Genomic DNA, 18,225 nt, shown 5'->3' with positions numbered 1-18,225 from the left:
ATCAAAAGCTACCTTTGATCTCCTTCATTGTCTTTAACATGACAACCCCGGTTTGAGGTCACCATGTATTAAGGGTCGAGGTTGTGATATGTTAAGGGTTAAGGCCGTCATGTGTTAATGGTCGTGGTTGTTATGTGTTAAAGGTCAAGATTATCATGTGTTACGGGTCGAGGTTGTTTTACAAGTGTTTAACCAAGCCAATACATCAAAAACTACCTTTAATCTCCTTCATTGTCTTTAACATGACAACCCCGGCTGCCTCTTATCATATCAATCCCCTATAGATGTCCCTTCTCCCAACAACAACAACAAAAAAAAATGTATCCATTTAGCCTTCCCTTCTACCCACAACTAAACTGGATTGTAAAAAATTTTTAAAAAAAAAAAAAAAAAAAAACATGAAAAACATTAAAAAAAACTATTAAAATATCTTTGCCTTACTAGTGGCCTTCATATTTAGGAAGTGTGATCGTGTAGGAGTGTGAAACCGTCGTTTATTCGTGTCGAAGCGAAACGGAGGGTCGTACACTGGAGAATTAGATGCTGGTGACTGGAGTTTTCGAAATATCGGTACTGCATTATGTATCTTACCCTTGGGATGTTGATATGTATTAGTTATTGCACGAGTCATATCGTTTGTATTGGGTAATTTATCGCACTTTTTGGGAAACAGGGGAAACATTGGATAATTGATTAAATTTTTCAATGAAACATCAAGGATCGTTAAAAATGACCTTAATACACACTTGTAAATCATAACATCTAAATAAAAAAGTGCACATAATAGGTTTCCTTTGTATAGGTTCCTAAGTTATGCGTTGTTTGACTGAACTAATGCAAGTACATTCAAATTAAATTCATAACATTTATAAATGTAAGAAGACGTATGAAAACACAACCAATGTATTCAAAACCAAAAGAGGATTATGTTTTTTTTTTTTTTAAGGCAAGATACTATATCTAAAATAAATTTTGAAAACATTAAATTTGAAACCCCATTAATTTTTTTTTCCGAAAATTGAAAAAAAAAAAAAAAAAAAAAAAAACCCCAATAAATCAGCCAATCAACCCTCATAAATGTTTGGTATCATGTTTGAAGTGCAACATTGCAAGTAATTAAGAAGAAATTGAGAAAATTTCGAATTTCCCCCAAAATTTTCAAATTAGGCCATGTGCACTCAAAATTTGAAATTAGAGCATATGTATTATCGTTTCATCAAACACTCCTATATACCTTAAAATTAGTCTCATTTGGCAACTGATTGAAGTTTTTTAACAAAAATTAATATTTTAATATTTTTATTAATTTTTAATTAAAAAATAAAATTTATTTTCTAAAATTTCAAAAAAAGCCTCATACATGCTTGATTTCATGTTTGGAGTCCAACATTGCAACCAATTTTGGACAAATTGGGAAATTTTTGATTTTTTTTCCAATTTTCCCACATCGGGCCACCTGAACTTGAATTTTGAAATTAGAGTACATGTAATGATCATATCATCAAATACTCGTAAATACTTTGAAATTAGTCTCACTTGACAGCTGGTTGGAAGGAAATTTTGAAAAAAAAAACATTTTTAAATAATTTTTATTAATTTTCATTAAAAAAATAAATTTTATTTTTCAAATTTTAAAAAAAAAAAAGTTAACATATCAATAGATCAGGCCTCATACATGCTTTATTTCATGGTTGGAGTGTAACCTTACAAGCAATTTGGGAGAAAATGGGGAAATTTCGAATTTTCAAATTGGGCCATTTACACTCAAATCTCGAAATCGAAGGTTGAAAACCTTGATTTTTTATTTTTTTTTTGCCTTTATATGCAAAAGAGGAAGATTCAAGGATTTTTTTTTTTCCAAATGATTTCACAACCATTTTATATGATTTAAACAAAAACAAAATGATTAAAGTGAAAAATTACTCACCGAATGAGAAACGGCCCAAAATGCAAGAAAATTTTGATTTTGATTTCAAGTGTGGGGTTTTCTCCCAAATTCAAGCAAATGATGGACCGAAAACCATCCATTAAGAGGTTAAACGAGAGAAATCTAAAGAAAGAGGGGAAAAAAAAAAAAATCGGTTTTTAGAGTTTTTGGTAAGAGTGACGTGCGTTTCCTGTGAGGTATCGACAGTATCTGTCGATATTCACAGATATCGTCGATACATTGTAAAAGGTTTTAGAAAAAAAAAATGTCGATATCGTGTGATATATCACGATACTGCCTATACTTTGCGATATCTTGCGATACCGAGGAAACTAGGTTTTTTTTTTTTGTTTGTTTTGGCTATTACCCACCGATTTCGTATCACTGACATGCAATATTGACAATATTGGCCAATATTATTGATCTTGCGAACACTGTGCGACTGTACGCTGGAAAATAAAGTCGGTCGGAGAGTAACGGTGGGTTCGATGGTGGAAGGTTCGAAAGGAAGAAGAAAACCTGTTAAAAAAAAAAAAAAAATTTAAAATTTAAAAAGAAAAAATAAAAAATGGGGTCCTCAAACCGACTTGGCCCCTAGTTACAGGGTCTTCGGGCATCGTCTATGGGGCCCACCATCAGGTATCTGTCAAATCCACTCCATCCATTGGAGTTATAATTTCATAAAAGGTTATGGGCCGAATAATGAGTCACATCCATAGATAAGGGGGACTGCACCATGAGGAAACAGTTGGGAGTGAAGTAGTGAACGGCTTATCAATTTTATGATAGTGGACTATGAGATCAAACCATGCTGAAATTTGTGCTTTCCCGTTGAGATGGTGGGCTATGAAGAGAGTGAACGGATTGGATCTCCCTTCCAGTGGGCCCAATCACCAAATGTTGGGCCACGTCATGCATCATGATTGAGGCCCTGAAGGTGGTCCCGCATTCAACCGTTGTACGGGCGCAAGACTCGATGAAGGGCATTTTTGTCCTTTGCAATTTCAAAAAACTGCCAGGAGGCTAAAAAAACAGAAATGGAAATGGAGGCTAAACACGTGCAACGGCCACACCTCAGGGCCATTTTTGTAAAAATACATATAATAATACATGAGTCATACAATTCTGCACTGACTATCGTGGGATTAAATTTATGTGCCATGCTATGGAACTATGGGAGAAAATGATTGAGCAAAGTCTTAAGCCACGGGGTGAATGTATCAGAAAATTAGTTTAGTTTCATGCCTAAGATCTATACTGAAGCTGTTTACTACTTGGACAATTGATAGAGAAACGTAGGGAGAACCGGAGAGGAGGAAGGATTTCCTAATAATGGCACAGATCTGGCATATGGCACGTGCCATGTCTGTATGTGTGCTGTGAGGAAGGAGAGTGCTTCAAACAAGGATCCAGCAATAAGTAGTAACTAATACGTCTCCACAAATCTATGAATGTACAAAAATATCCCTGCCACTTTACAAAAAGTTCCATTAAAACAAAGTTATCAAGCAAAGTTTGTTAAATGATATTGTTGTATTAGGGCTTGTTTGGGTGACTCCCTATTCAACAGCATTGAATGGCATTTTCTGCAGGAGTGTGCATTTTTAAAGTGTTTGGTTGACGCCTTTATGGAAACTATGTTTTTAGAAATAGTGTTTTCGACTTTTTCTCCATTCGTGCGGAACAAGGTGTGAGGCTGTTTTTCCCCTTTCTAAAGCTACCGATTTTGGATAAGCATTTGATACCGTAGGAGAGTACAACGGTTGTTACGCTTGCATTTAAAGTAGTGCACATAGGGGTCTTGCCCAAAGCATAAATATAGGTGGAGGTTTGATCACCACACACATGCACCTCTCAACTGCACGCATGCAGTGCCAATGTGGAACCTGTAGGATGTCTGACACATGCGTAAGGTGAGCCCCGCCAGGAAGGTCACCTGACAATCAGGTCAGTCCACTCATCAGGTGGGCCGCCTTGATATGAAAGCACGTAGTCTTATTCAGAAAAACTTGTCTGAAAAAAAAAAAAAAAAAAAAGTAAAAAACATTCACTATCATCTGAACAGCATTTTCAGATGAGATGAGTTTTCTGGAACACCTAATCAAAATCGTATGATCGAAATTTTGAATTGCATTGTATACAAGCTGATATAGATCGTGGCCGCAAGTGCAAAAATGCAACAATTGTATGATTTTCATATCAAATCGTATGATAATTGCAGACTGCATAAATGGGCCCAAATTTTCACAAAAATCAACGTGTTTTTATTTTTATTTTTTTTCATTTCTTCTTCTTCTTCTTCTTCTTCTTCTTCTATTGCTTACGTTTTTTTTTTTTTTTTTTTTTTTTTGGCTTTTAAAGGCCCTCTTCTATTAAAAAACACATGAGACCGAGAGAGAATTTGGGGATTTTGATATTCAGAAATCCAAAACAAAGAAATAATTTCTTTTTCATTGATCAACAGAATCTGAATCGAATGTCCCTTTTCCACGTGATTTGGCACTTATGAAAGGTAAAAAAGAACATAAGTTATTTAGGCCATGTTTGAATACTAGGGATCCCATGCCAAACAAAGGAAAAGGAAAAGGGCTTTCTTTTGATGTGCCAATTTTTGTTGTTTGGACAGAGAAGGAAAGGATGGATTCCACTAAGAAATCATCACGCTTTAGCATGATGTGAATTCTTGGCACAAGAAACTAGGTGTCTGTCGTGAGAGGAATATGATATATCCACTTGCAATTTGCGCAAGAATTCTAAAATTGGAATCCTTGTTTCAATAGTTCTCATGGAAATCATTATTAGATTATTATTATTCTTTTTCTTTCTTTTCCTTGGATTTGACATATCCAAAGATGCCCAGTAAATTTCTTGAAAGAAAAAAAGAAAATGAAAGTCAAGAATCTCTTAACACTATCAAGATATGTATTGCTTTTGTTGTTGCCTATTGATGGGAAATGGATGATTGATGAGTTTTTAATTTCTTCTGTTTTATTTATATCCTTCAGATTTTTTTTCCTGCAATTATTAAAGAAAATTATAGAAATCGTAAGATTTATGACACGATTTGTGATACCATATGATTCAACTGCTATTATGATTGCGATACAATAACAATTTCAACCCCTATTATGATTGTGATACGAAAACAATTTTGACAAATATTGTTCAGAAAACGGAAACTGCATTTCTACAGTGGAGTTTTCAGTAACCAAGTTCCAGGTTTTTGCCCAAACAAGTCCTTAGTGTCATAAATAAAGGGTTTATGTTTAAATTTAAAATGCATTTCTTAGTTCTTGATTTTAAGATGTATGAAATTAATATTATGTATTCCAAATTCCTTTCTCTTTGTTTTTCTCTCATACTTTAAAGTTTTTGTGATTCATCTGTTTTTTGTCACAGTTCATCCCACTAAGATCTTCATCAGAAGAAGATTTTTGTTGTTGATCTGTTTTAGTGTTCTGTATTTACTCCCAATCATTGCAATTCACTGATTGATCCTGGTTTGGTTATTTTGGTCAGCTGGGTGCCATGATGGGAGCTGTGTTATCTGGGATTTTGAGACCAGGGGTATTGCTAAGGTGCTCCGCTACAAAGATTGTGCGGCATCCATAACGAGCATCTGTTGGTCCAAGTATGGCCACCACGTTCTTGTTTCTGCCAGTGACAAGTCCTTAACACTATGGAATGTAGTCAGTGGGGGGAAGATTGCACGTGCTACTCTGCAACAAACCACGCTACATGCCCGCCTCCATCCTGGTTCAGACAATCGATTCACCTGTTTGGCCTGTCCACTCTCATCGGCACCTATCCTCGTTGACTTGAACACTGGAGATACAACCATATTGCCAGTTTCAGTGTCAAATGCAGGCCCCATCACAGTCCCTCAGCCACGCAACAAACTCACATATGCTTCTCCACTTTCCACTCCTACTGTGGCATGTTTTAACAAGTATGGGGATTTAATATATGTAGGGAACTCCAAAGGGGACATACTTATAATTGATTTCAAGAGCATTCATGTGCATGCAATAGTTTCCATCTGTGGTTGTCCTGTCATCAAGAACATCGCTTTCAGTAGGGACGGACGCTACCTACTTACAAATTCAAATGATCGGACTATTTGGGTCTATGAGAATTGTCTACCTCAGAAAGATGGACCTGGGACTCTTGATCAACTGACTAGTAGTGTGGATGAGCAGCCGCATGGCATCGAGAAACTGAAAGCAGTTGGGACTAAGTGCTTGGTGCTCTTTCAGGAATTTCAAGATTCCGTCAATCAGATCTATTGGAAAGCGCCATGTTTTGGTGGTGATGGTGAGTGGGTGGTTGGTGCTTCTACTAGGAAAGGAGACCACAAGATATACATATGGGACAGAGCTGGACATCTTTTAAAGATGCTAGAAGGTCCAAAAGAAGCCTTGACAGATGTGGTGTGGCATCCTGTCTGCCCGATTGTTGTCTCCGTTTCCTTTATTGGCATAGTCTATATATGGGCTAAAGATTATACAGAGAACTGGAGTGCATTCACTCCTGATTTTAAAGAACTTGAGGAAAATGAAGAATATGTAGAGAAAGAAGATGAATTCGATTTGATGCCCGAAACCGAGAAGGTTAAAAAGAAAGCTTCCATTAGTTATCATTTCTCCTTGAGTAATGCTATTTTCAGCCACACATCTACAGACATCAATCCAAGTTCACCATGTGTTCTAACGTGGCATGTGTGGGAGATCCAAGCTGTTAATCAGTCGGGTCACATGGTGCTTGTATCCTAGCCTAAAAATGATTTTGGTCTACTGACCTGGTGGGCAACAGATGCACATTGCACATGTACATTGAATGCAGACACTCAGTTATCCTTTTCCTGTACAAGCATTACCCACCTTATGAGTAGACTGGCGAGGTTTGGGGCCAAGATTTCACCCACATATATTGCACAAAGCCTAAAGTTGTACTCGTTCCCGATCCCCACTATAATGGTGAAATCTTGGCCCCATTATAGTTTCTTCTGAGGAATGGTAGGATATACAACTTTAGGCTTTGTGCAATATATGTGGGTTTTCAATTCTGTGGTGCCAGTGCTTCAACTATGCAGATCATTGTTCAGTCATGTCCCATAGTCTATTTATTGGGTGTTGTTCGTGGATGATACCAGAAGGTTACTATTGTTGTCATCAACGTCGTCGTGGAAACCTTATCCCAACTAATTGGGGTCCCCTACATTTCCCCATTCCACTATTAAGGACCATATCCTCAGTTAAGCCATAGACACTCAAAATCTTTTCTTACTACTTCCACCCACATCCTTTTGGGCCTTCTCCTTCCTATTTTATAGGGTTTAAATCAACTCACTCCTAACTGGTGTGATTTAATTTCTCCTTTCCCTCCTCTTATTGCCTATTAGGGTTACTCCTAAGTTACCTCAAATGTGTTCATTTTTAATTCTATCCTTTCTTATTTGGCCACACATCCACCTCAACATTCTCATTTCAACTACACTCATTTTATGTGCATGTTGTTCACTGGCTGTTCAACAATCTCTCCCATAAAGCATTGCTAGTCTTATAGATATCCTATAAAACCTTCGCTTTAGTTTGATTGGTATGCAAGGTCACATAATACTCTAGAGGTGCATCTCCGCTTCATTCATCCAACTTTGATTCTATGAGTAACATCCTTCTCAATCTCTCTGTTCTCACTTCTCATGGATTGTGGACCCAACATAATGGACTGTCATTTCGGGGTACCTTGCCTTGGCCATCAATATTAACTAATTCCTCATTTTTTACTTCCATTGTTATCGGTGTTCCAATTATCTGTGATATTATTGATAATATCGCCAATAATATATTGCCAGGTCACCCATACCCAAACCCCAAGCAAATAGAAAATTTCTAAATATCGTGACATTTGGCAATATTGATATGACTGATATTTTCACTCGAGCCTAGTATAGGTTTTGAGTTGGGTTTAGGGCAAATAAGAGCATTTAAATGGTCGGGCCCACCAAATGGATGGATTAGATTATATAGATGTGCCACTTTGTGCATGTGTATAAGCAGAGACTCTTGTATGCATGTAGCTAAGGAAACCTCACTCTGCCGGTGGAATAATCAAATACATATTTATATATAATAGCACTATTAAAATTAACTGGATCAAATCTGGACCCAATCAGATTTTAACCTGGTCCGAGTTGATGGACCCAGCCTGGATCTGGCTAGGCTTGATTTTTAACCCTACTGGAAAAGGTGAGACCTAAACCCAACCCAATATCTTAACAGGTCCAAGACAAGGGAGCTGTACCCATTAAAATTGGGTCAGGTCCATTTTGTACCTATGGCTCCGGGTACTGACAGCCCTAAATTCATGTTCAAGCCCCAGTCAATTGCTCTTTGATGTATAACCAATAAAAAAATTAAAAATTAAAAAAATTGCATTGACGGGGCTTTTGTTTCTTTGAGGTGCTCAACATGAAGTCCTCTATATACTTGATCCAACCCAACCCAGCCATGTGAATATTCCCTATCAGACCAAACCCGACCTGAATTTCCTTGAACTGACCCAAATTCAAATCTGGTTAGCATTTTCCATTTCAAACCCAACCCGAGGACCTTGACAACCTGATCCAACCCAACTTGAACTCCTGTCCGAGTTGCATGGTGGGCCTGGTCATGACCCACAAATATCACCTGTCATAAGATCCTAATCTTTCAATCGTTCTTAATTGCAATCCTCGATGGATGGTTACAACTGCTCTGCCAGTGCAACCTTTTAGCAGGTGGACCATCCGCTGAAATTTGCCAGTAACACATGAGACTGCTTTTAGATCCTGCTCCATACTGTCATCATGGGCCCAACGATCACCACACCCTGTGGGTCTGGTTAGGGTCCACACAAGCCCAACCAGTTACTAAAAGGGCCAGACACAAGTACAGAATTATTATTCAAACCGAGCCTGACCAGTTTTCTTAGACGGGCCATTTAACTATTCGAGCTGAACCCGCAACCCATATACCTAGTTAGCCCAAATATCCTAGATCAAGTCGAAGACTAGAGATTGGACCGGGTCAAGCATGTCATGGCCTGTCACCGCAGCCAGCCCGAAATTGATCAAATCCCTATTTCCAACATGACCTAATCCATTGTTGACCAATTGGATCACACATGTACAGAGAAACGGGCGCACCCCCAGTGGTGGTGTGTTGATGTGTTCGGTGCTGTGGGGCCTAATGTGATGTATGTGTCCATTTTTCCAGCTCATTTTAAGGCATGAATCCAAAAATAAAGCAGATCCGAAGCTCAAGTGGACCACACCACAATAAAAATTAAAAATTAAAAATTAAAAAAAATGGGGTTAATGACACCTACGGTTAAAATCTTTCTAGGCCCATTATTTGATGATAAGGTCACTCAAACTCAAGACATTAATGAAGGGAAAACATAAATATCAGCCTGATGTAAAACTTTGGATCTACTTCATTTTTCGGTTCATGCCCTAAAATGAGGGGGGCAAAATGGATGGACAGTGGATATAAAAGATACACACATCTGGGACCTTACTCTTGCTCCGGTCCCACTACTCGTGTTAAAAAAAAAAAAAAAAAGAAAACAAAGTTAAAAACAAAAAACAAAAAAGAAAAAAGATATACATCTTTCCAGGACCCACAGTGCCCACCGCTTCGACGCACCACCGCTGGCAACACTACCTGAGACAGTGTTCCAAAGAAACAAGCATTAAAATAAAAAATAAAAAAGTGACAGCAGTATGCACGCATGACCGAGGAATAGAAAGGGATGGAGTGTACACAGCTGGAGCTTCATATACCCTATTCAACCATGACATGATACCCATGAAAATGCATTAGGTACATTGCATTACTTGTCTTAGGTAAGATTCAGGAAAATTTCCTTACACAAACTGATATTTTGCACTTTTTATTATTAGTTGTACATCTAAGTGGCCATACATGCCTTCAACGCTTTTTAGTATAACTCCAAGGTCACAATGACTTCAGCACAAACTCAGACCGAAAATCAACTGGGGTCACAATTACTTCAGCACAAAATCAGACGGAAAATCAATTGGATCGTACATGCCTAAATTCAAGCACGTAGGTGAGACCCTGGCCTCACTCAAGACGGTGCGGCCCTTGCCATGGCCCTCACCTTGATGTGTGTATTCCATTCCACCGCATCCATCTGTTTTTCTAGATCATTTGAAGCATATTCAATTATCAGGTGGACCATAAGAAGTTTTTAATGGGAGGGTGTTCAATCACCATTGTTTCCAGAGTATGGTCCACCTGAGATTTGGATTTCTTTATGTTTTTGGATATGTGGATGTTGGATCCTAAGCAGATCATGCTCATGGGCTAACTGATGTTTAAATTTGATAGAAAAAAGTTATATTTGACTGGAGTCATCATTAGTCAATTTATTCGATTCTACAGTCACCTAGAGACCCTATAAAAATGTTAGGAGAGGGAATGTAAGAATTTCTTGTCCAAAAAATGACTTATTGTAAGACCCTGTCCATTCCGTACCATTTTCTATACCTATATGCAAGATGATCGGTACCCTTGGCGAGACCTGAACTAACCGTGCATAGTACACACTCGACTAATCGGAACCTCAAGGCCTCGAAACCTATTTCATATCGACCACCCCATCGCCACGATCGTGGAGGTACCACCCGTGCATTTATACGACACTCCGTTAGTGAGATACGCCGCGAAAAATTGTTAATGTATCATGTACGCATGGCGCTATATACTTCATTCTACACATGTGCACAAGACATACCATGCACACATGCACCATGCCACACATGGGTGAGAGAATCTCTACCCATGTGTGTGATGTCACACACCCATACCCCCCTCTCTCATGTATGCCCAAAGTCAATTCTTCTCCATACCATATCCTATGCATGACCTCATCACGCCATGCCATCCCATGCCCCTTTAATCCACCATTAATTCCTAATTATGCACAAATTCTCATAATCCTAGCCTAAGCTAATCATAATCACATTAACTTAACCTAATCAAATTTTTATCCATTTCTCTACAAATACCCCTCCATCGCTAAACAATTTCACCATTTTCCCTAGCATAAAGAGAGAGAGAGAGAGAGAGAGAGAGAGAGAGAGAAGTGATCTTGGTGGGCCATAAATCTCATCCCTTCCATCCATCTCAACCATCTATCTTCACCATTAAGGTGAGTACACCCCCTTTCACTTAGTCTTTTAGTCTTTTATGGTATAGATGATGATGATCATGATGATAATATGTTGTTGTTGTTGATGATGTTGATGATGTGGGACATGTTGATCGTAGCCCCACCATGACGTTTAGTATTCATCCAACGTCCATAACTTTCGAAGACCTAGATGAAGGGAATACATGAATGTCAATTTGTCAAGGGGGCATAAATCCACTGTGATGTTTTTATATCTAAATCGTCCCACTTTCCTGGCCCATTGGGAAGACATTTCACACACTCCCATGCACACACGTACACACAACACCCTACATGCCAAAATAATAATAATAATAATATAGAGGAAGACGCTGTTGCCAGCATCCTATATGCATGAAACATAAGGGAGGGGCTGTGGGACCACAACAACACCCCCCTTATGTGTTTGATCCACACCGTCCATTCAATTTTCTAGCTCATTTTAGGCCTTAAGCCGAAAATGAAGCCAATCTAAATCTCTAGTGAGCCACACCATCAAAAATCATTTTTTAACAATGATATTTACTATCAAATCTGTTAGGGCCTACTGTGATGTTTCTGTACGTCCAAAAATACTGAATATTGGGCTTGTTGGATCTATCACAGGCCATAGAATGCAACAGATGGACTGGATTATCTTGATGTGAGCCCCACCTATGAAAAACCACAAGAAAATAAAAATAAAGTAAAAATAAATAAATAACAGCATGCTCTACTGTTGTTGTCAAAGTCCAGAGGACGTTGTAGCAAGTAGTGTCCTGCTGCTTGTGTTTGCCAGGACGGTGAGTCCCACCACAAGCCCCACCATGATGTATGTTGAACATCTACACCGTGCATTTGATGGGTCTCCTCTTAAAAATGGGATATGCCAAAAATCAGTCGTACATAAAACTCAGGTGGCCCACACCATCTAAAAGCATGCGAAGACATGCCTAAAACATATGAAAGCACTCACTGGGGTCCGCCTGAAATTTGGATGCATCTGAAACTTGGTCTAACCCCTTAACCAAGTGGGACACACATAATGGATGGGCTAGATTCATGAACCACATCTTTGTGGACCCAACAAATAATTATGAATGTTTCAATGGAGGGTAACCCTCTCAACTTTTATGTGTGGTGTGGCACACACAAGCCACAGATTGACTTGATTTTAAGCCAAAAGGCTCGCCTGATGTCTGCATCAGATCTGCACCGTATATTGTCTTTAATAGACAATTTTAGTACATGAGACCAAAAATAAATCTGATCCAAATTTTAAGTAGGCCACACCACACGAATAGTAGAAATTGAACATTTACCATTAAAGACTCCCTGTGAGTCTACCATGATGTATCTGATTTATTGAGTTTGTACATCATCCTTGACCAGCCCATTGCATGGTCTGGTTTCAAAAATCAGGCTGATCCAAAGTCCACCTAGACCGTACCACCTGAAACAGTAAGGAATGAACTCTTATCACTAAAATTTTCCTAGGGCCGACATTAATACCATCCATCGACTCTACCGGATTGTTGGAGCGGATCCTAACCTAAGGTGGGTCACACACAACTCAACCTCATGGGAAATCCCCACGAGCTCCACCACATAAAAACCCATTGTAAATTCCATTGATGTGTTCACAATGGTATTAGAGTAGTGGGCCCAAAAATGTTAAGGCTCATTTTGAGTAAATGCCATGTGGGCCCATCAGTGGTAGCCTTGTTTGGGCCAACCATTGGGCCTCTTTGGCAAGAGTTTGTGATCTCCATGTGTTGAATGTATGCTATCTTGAATCATATAAGATTGTGTTGTGTGTACAGTCGGACCAAAATTGTGTGGGATTGGGTTGCTACCCTAGATTACCTAATTATATAATGAGTGCACAGCCCTTCACCACTTGTCACTTTGGTTAGAGTGCAGCCCTAAGTAGTAGGATCATATGACACGTGTTTAAACTCTTAAACATGTTCAATTATAACAAATATGTAGACTCTAGTGGTGTGAGGGTGTGATATACATGTTTGGCCCATTAATCATATGGGTATTTGATGTATGTATGGCCACCTAATCATAGGCAATGGTGGAGTATATGTAATCATCTAACTGTATGAATGTGAAATGCACCTAAGGCCAACCAACTACATGAATTCAGGTGGCATTGTTGGCCAACCAATGATACTACCACGTGCTTATGGGCATAGCCATGGTCACCTAAACCATGAACAATCGGGTTGTACATGCAGATTTTCTTAGTCATGAGAATTATGATATAGGTTGGATTATACAACTTGATAATAGAGTGGTCCTCAACTCAGTATTATGTGACACGAATATGGTCCCTACATTCAACTCATTGGTAAAGCAGAAGTAAGGACCATTAAACTATATGTGATGTGATTATATGTGGCCCTTTGTTCATTCATCATGTGACACTAAACCCAGATTATTAGCCATGTGAAGTGTGGGGCAGTTGTCACCTAAGACTTAGTTTAATGTAGTGTAACCTCGTATTCGTATGTAGGATTGTGATTTTTCAACTATTCTTGGATGTTTTGGAAATGTGGACACTAAACCATGATAGTGATCACATATAAACTAAAACCATGCGAAATTGCGGAACTGTACACTTGACCATGTGAAAGTTTAATAAAGTGGTTGCCCCATTATGTGAGCTATGATGTAATGAAAGTTCGTAAACATCAAACCTTAAGTCCTTTATTATGACAAGTAGAGTGACATTTGTGTGGCCTCTCAACCATATGGACTTCTGATAACGGAGTGGCCATAAGACCATGTGGGTACATAAGAATTGTGTGGTTACTCAGACTTGTGAACTATGCTGATGGTGTAACCTCTTGGGCATGTGAACTTAGGGCGTGTGTCAAGTTGATTGTTGGACCCATCTTATTAATAATATTGGGCTTAATTTGTGGACTCTACTAATATGTTCACAATGACATTAGAGTGGTGGGCCTATTAGCCTTAAAGCCCACCTTGAGTGGACGCCTTGTGGACCCATTAGCGGTAAACCTATTGGGCCCATAGGTTACTTCCTCTTGCTGAGAACGTAAGACTCCATGAGAAGTGCATATTGGGCCTACATTTAGACTTCTTAATAATTGCATGAGACTCCTTGTGATGTATGTATGCCAAGTCCCATTTGAGCCTTATGAACGAGCTATGATTGAGCCATCGAATGAACCGTTTGTGGTAATCAAATGGACCACCCATTAAGCTAGAGGATTAGGATGTAGTAACCCACTAAACGGCCCATTCAAGTATGGTAATGAACTGGGCCTTAGTCCACTTGAGACGATAGCTAGACTTGTTGAGACGTTGGATTGAAAACGAATTAAGAATGTGGTGATGACATGTATGTAGTGATTATGTGATGTGATACATGTAGCTTGATGCAATGATTATGTGTAATAATGCTAGCTTATGTTCAACTGCTTGGGTCTTTATATGTGGATTTGATACATGTTATGGTATGTGCGTATTCCTTGCACATGTTTGATATACAGTCTGTTGTAGTGACATTATATGAGATTTTGGCCATGCGATTGGTGTCGAATGATGGATTGATCCTAATTGTGCTATTATGTGGTTAGTGCATACTTGTGACGTGGAAGATGTGGACACTCGTACAGCCCCATGATCATGGGGGAGAGTGCACACTAGAATACTATTTTGCCATGTTGGTACTGTGATCATTTTGATTGGTCAGATGATATTTGTGCATATTGCATCTGCACACACGCATACATGTACATGCATCATGGATGAGGAGTGCATGGTGTGCATAGTTTGATCATGCAGAGATCATATGCATGTGGTAGAGGATGTTGGTGCGGGATGCACATGATGGAGTATATTGTAGAGGATGTTGGTGCAGGATGCACATGATGGAGTATGTGTGGATGTTATCTGGTCCAAGAGACCACGGACTTGGTGCCTGGGTTGAAGTCCCTAAGCGAATATATCGGGCACAGTCCCTAGGTAAAATTTCCTAAACCTCGAGTGGTACCCTCGAGCCTCATCGTCGAGACCGGGTGGATGCCATGGGTCACTTGGTGCCGAAGACCATTGTAGGCCTGACTCCTGTCGACACGGTCGGGTGAGAAAAGGTTCGGCCACGCCTAGCTGAAGAGTTGGAGCGAATGTGGTTGGGTTTGACCAGCCCCCAAAATGGGTCCGCTACGAGTGTACCGGGTGGGTGGGCATGGCTATAAGCCCCCCACTGACAAGGTGGGTATGCAAGGCCTCTATTCAACAAGTTTCGAACTTGTTCTGGATACTAGACCCCGATGATTCCCAATGATGTTAACTGTATTATGGTGTGGACTTTTAGAGGAGGATTTGAATGCCTGCATACATCCAGCATACATTTGCATATCATCACTTGCATTGCATCATGCCCTCTTGGCTTTATGTAGCATTATTTGGTCACTTTGCTTCAACTCGTGTACTCCAATATTTCGATTGTTACTACATGCTTGTACACTACGCACACATGAGTATACTCACTAGGCTTTTTTCCTAAGCCTCCTATTTCCCCTTTTTTTGGGGCAGGAGTAGCTTAGAGGGCATAGTTTTCTCGATGTGTTGTATCTATTTTGTGATTTGGCAATATTGACGTTGTGTACCTTTTGAAAAAGCATTGTACTTGTAACTATCAGGATTGATAATGGAGGCTGTTGCTTTGTATTGTGATTACAGATCGTCATGCTCAGGTATTATTATTTTTTAAAAAAAATTTAATCAAAAATCTTCCTAGTAGTGCACCGAACTCGAGACTTGGTGTATGAAAGTCAAGTGTTAGATTCGAGGCATTACGGAAGCTGTCCGTTCCCTGATTTGGGGCATGACATTCATTGATCTGTGGCTGAAGATTCTGAGTAAGGGACCACGATTACAAAGAGAGAATGGGTTAGGCACCCATTATACCTGTACAAATATACAGTATCTACTTCACAAGATCTTATGAATTATTCAGGATTAAGATTAGTCCTTATGCGCTAATGATGCAATGATGTGTGTAATATCTTATAAAATACAACACTTGTGACAAGCTATAGTTTTGGCTGGATAAATCCACATTAACCTAACCACTTGCTGAAGCGATTAACCGATTAGTCCAAATTTCTAATGGGCAGGATTCGACTATGTCGGCAAACCGCAGTGCGTACATTTGAACAAATGGGGTGCCGAATGTGATTATGCGATGTTTTATATATATATATATATATATATATATATATATATATATATATATATATATATATAGATAATTGTATATAATGTTATGTGTGTGTGATGCAGTGTTGGATGCAATGCCTATGGCAAGGTGTTGCCTCGATTGGATAAATCTGCTTTGACTCTTCCACTCAATGAAGGGTAAAATAATCGATCATACACTTGTAAATGATTATATGAGTAATGTTATGTAATAAAATGCAGATGTCAGAGATGAGTGAGGGGTTGAGAAGGCAGTGGGTCTTGTACAGTACTAATTTATGAAATACATGAGGCTAATTGAAAGTTTGATGGAAGGATAGACGGGAGTGTCGTAAGGGTTGGGTTGAGCTGGTAGGATTAGGGTCTTGGTGGCTCAGGGGGCTGGAGGTTTGGCTGGACTAGGCTAACTTGGACTAAATTCCTTCCTATCACTCTCACTTCTCCTTGGTTGAGGGGTGGAAAGGTTGAGACGGCCCAAGGGAGTCTCTTAGGATTCTATGCCTTCTAAATCCCTCTCCATGATGCTTGAAATGTGAATGGGAGGGGGCTATTTATAGCCCCAAGCTTGGTTTTCTAGTAATTCTGAATAAGCCCAAGGTTGAGAAGGTTTTGGATGGCCCAGATTTGAGATAGCCACATGGCATAATCTCAAGGTTTGGATTGGATGGCGTGGATCACAATTTTGGTGCGAGAGAGGAGCACCTTAGTCTTTTCACATTGCCACACACTTGGAGCTTGCAAAAGAAGAATTTCACCTACGTTGGGGGTCTCCTGCCAGGTAGGAAACTTGCCATGTGGTCGGCGGCGCACTGGACGTCATTAAAGCCATAGGTGGCTCCCTGCTAGGGTTGTACACAAACCGAGTTAGCTCACTGGACTCGACTAGAAAAAGATCGATTCGACTTGGTTTGAAACTAAGTTTGAGACGAGTCGAGCTAATTTTTTAAGCTTGAAAAAATTTCGAGCAGAGTTCGAGCTTGCCCGAGCTCGACTCTAATCGAACCCAACTCGGATTGAACCAGTTCGGTGACTCGGTTACTTTGATATTGATGTTTCTCACCAAGTGTTTGATGAAATGACTCAACGAAGTGTGGTTGTGGCAAGGAAGGTATGTATATGAAACAAATAGCCTTTTTTTCTTGATTTTTATGTTTCTTAGAAGGTATTTGATGAAATACTTGTAAAACCACTGATTTTTTTTACACACAGTGAGATTTTGAAGGTGCAATCCATGTGTTTGTGAAAATGTTGCACAGGCGAACTCAGCTCGAACTGGCTCGAGCTGTTGACCGAACTGAGCTAAGTTGTCCAGTCAAGCTCGAGGACTGAGCCGAGCAGAGTTCGAGCTGGGGTTAGCAAGTGGCCGAGCCGAGTCGAGCTGTGCCCAACTCGACTCAGTTCGACTCGTGTACACCTCTACTCCATGCTTTGGCACGCGAGCTTCTCCAAATGTGTGAGAGCTCCTGTTCTTTGAGTGTCTTACCATTGCCTCCCCGAATTTTTCGTGGGCTTTGGAGTTTGGGCTTAGCCCTGTTACACCCTTGGCCTTGACTGGATGGGTGGATTGGTTGAGTTGACTCAGTGAGTCAGGCGCTGGGATTTCTAGGGTTTAAGCTCCTAGGGCTTAGGTTTCTAGCATTAGGGCTTGGTTTAGATATTAGTTTAAGTTCATAGTTTACTATTTGGTTTAGGTTTTTGGGTTTAGTTTAGGGTTGTTAGGTTTTGGGGTTTGGTTTCATCCAACTTGATTTTCTTATCAACTTGATTTGCTTGTTAGTAGATTGTCTGGAATTAATAACTTGCACATATTATGAGGGTTTTGGAAAAGCATTGTGATT

At 39.5% G+C, this 18,225-nt stretch overlaps 1 pseudogene; it reads left to right on the top strand.

Annotated features, from left to right (window-relative positions):
* LOC131218095 (protein RBL-like) overlaps positions 1-6,699 on the top strand; it is a 41,853-nt pseudogene extending 35,154 nt beyond the window's left edge.
* Positions 6,700-18,225: the final 11,526 nt, after the last annotated feature.

Source organism: Magnolia sinica, chromosome 11, assembly GCF_029962835.1.
Source record: "Magnolia sinica isolate HGM2019 chromosome 11, MsV1, whole genome shotgun sequence".
NCBI classification, from domain to species: Eukaryota; Viridiplantae; Streptophyta; class Magnoliopsida; order Magnoliales; family Magnoliaceae; genus Magnolia; species Magnolia sinica.
This window is presented reverse-complemented; position numbering and strand designations above follow the sequence as displayed.